General features: G+C 29.3%; 1 protein-coding gene across 9 annotated transcripts in view; it reads left to right on the top strand.

Moving 5' to 3' along the window:
• The window catches only part of LOC117179437 (gamma-aminobutyric acid type B receptor subunit 1), a 144,205-nt gene that overhangs the window by 66,803 nt on the left and 75,093 nt on the right, over nt 1–2,309 (top strand). The gene's annotated exons all lie outside the window — the stretch shown is intronic.

Here is a 2,309-nt window from a genome sequence, read left to right as displayed (position 1 = left end):
GAATTTAAGTAGAAAATTATAATTTTCAATTAATTGTCGCACACAAGGGTGGCGTGAAAGCCAACGTGTTGGCGCTAATTTCTTTAAACATTCAACGTGTCCGAAAAGCGTTAGCATCATTTCCCTGAAAATCGCGGTTCTTTTAGGACTAGAATTAAGAAAAGTTGTAATTACTTTTATTAATTCTTCTAAAAAGTGTGGGATATGCTCACACGCCGCGGATGCATTTAATGCTGAGTAGTGACACACACACTGACATAAAATCAAATTGGGACTTGCAGCTTTCAATCTACTGTAAATTGAGTTGAACTTCCCAACCATGACGTTTGTATTGTCACAAGAAAGGCCGACAATGTTTTTTAAAGGAATCTGTTTTTTCCATAAACAATTACGAAAAGTCTTAAATAATTTTTCAGCTGAACAATCCGATGCATCTACATTGATCATTTGTAAAAGGACAGAATTAACTTCTAAACTTTTAGGATCAACATAACGGACCAAAAGTGACAACCATTTTTCGTTCGTTCTGTCACTGGTTTCATCGACATAAACTGAAAAATTAGTTTCTCTTAATACATCAGTAATACGATCCATTTCGTGAGGAGCTAATACATTATTTACTATTTTAGATCATTTTGTACGTCCCAAAGAGACAGCTTCAAGAACACCGGGATCGCGGCCCAATTCTTTTATAAGTTCAAGTAGATCTTTGAAAATCTGAAATGAAATGTTTTTTTCTACGAAAAATAAGGCAAATCTCAATTCCGCAACCGCTACTTTTTCGGCAAAACTTAATTCGTTTGATTTAGAAATGTCGTCATTTTCCTCTACTGACTCGAATTCAGGCGGCAAAACAGTAGGTAGAACTGCTGCAAACGGATTCGAAGATGCAGAAGACTCGTCATAAAAAATATTATGCACTTCATCCAAAGGTAAAGAGTCCATTAAATTATTTGAAGCTATCTGTGATGAAATGCGTTCATCGTTAAATTTCAATAAATTAAATGCTTTTGCATGTGCTTTACTCTTTTCGTGCATTTCAATATTTGATTTATCGCAAGAAAATGGTTTTTTTCATGCACGACAATAAAATGATGAATTGTCACTTTGAATTGGTCTCACCCATTTTCTCCATTCCGGGAATTCATCGTACCACTGGAACTGAAACTTTTTACACGACAAACGTTTTGGCAAGTCACTTTCGACTGCCTCACTATGAGAAGCTTTAGGCATTTTAAAATTAGAGAAATTTCAATCAAAAATAAACCAAACCAATGAATTTCAATTATTTTAATTACTTTAAAATAGAAAATATACTAGAATCAACTGTCAAGCATTTAACACTGTGAACATGAATCCTTCTAAGAAACAAAAGACAGTCTAAATTCTAAAATCCTCATAATAATCGATCTATCGAGTAATTTAAATGTAACTAGTATTTTCTTCTAAATTAATCTTTTTATTAGAGAGAAATTGTTTCTCTGCTTTTTTCACCAATTTTTTAAATATTTAAATATTATTTATTCCGTTCCCCATTTCAATAATTTTTTATGTGCTTTCCATGCGATTGCGAAAATATTAAAAAAATTTCATTATAGGATCTAAACCTATATTTTCTTGTGGTCACATTTTAACAAATCGTTTGTTTAATTGCTATGTTTTAATTAGAATTTCAGTCCTGAAACTCATTATAAAGTTTCTCCTAACACTTAGGCCTACGAATCTACCTCTGTGGTGTTGTGGAAAAGAGAAAAATATAAATATACAGTATGATATACATTTTTGTATATAATTATAAAATGATATACATTTTTTTTGAAAACATACTTTTAAATTTTCAACGCTTTCAATTTATTTATGATTATTAATTTTTTATGGAAAAACTTCCATATATCAGGATTTTTTATAAAATGTCACGGTATTTTCAACTTATTTTTATAATTTTAAAGACTTTGATAGAGTTAAAAATGTTAAGAAGGATTATGTTTAAAAATTCCAAAGTAATTAAAAAATCTCAAAAAAAAGTTTTAGGCATTTCAAAAGATTCAGAAGGATTTGACAAATTTGAGAGAATTTGAAAGGATTCCAAGGAATTTTCAAATGATTGCAGTTATTTATTATGAAATTTAAAGGACTTAAAATATTCCAGGGTAGTTTTTTAAATTTCAAGGAATTTTCAAGAATTTTTTTAAAATTTAAAAGATTTTAAAACATTTTTAAGGATTTGAAATATTTGAGAATATTTTAAAAGATTTCAAGGAATTTTCAACTGATTTTTATAATTTAAGGGAATTTCAAATAATTAAACA

Source organism: Belonocnema kinseyi, chromosome 9 (genome assembly GCF_010883055.1).
Source record: "Belonocnema kinseyi isolate 2016_QV_RU_SX_M_011 chromosome 9, B_treatae_v1, whole genome shotgun sequence".
NCBI classification, from domain to species: domain Eukaryota; kingdom Metazoa; phylum Arthropoda; class Insecta; order Hymenoptera; family Cynipidae; genus Belonocnema; species Belonocnema kinseyi.
This window is presented reverse-complemented; position numbering and strand designations above follow the sequence as displayed.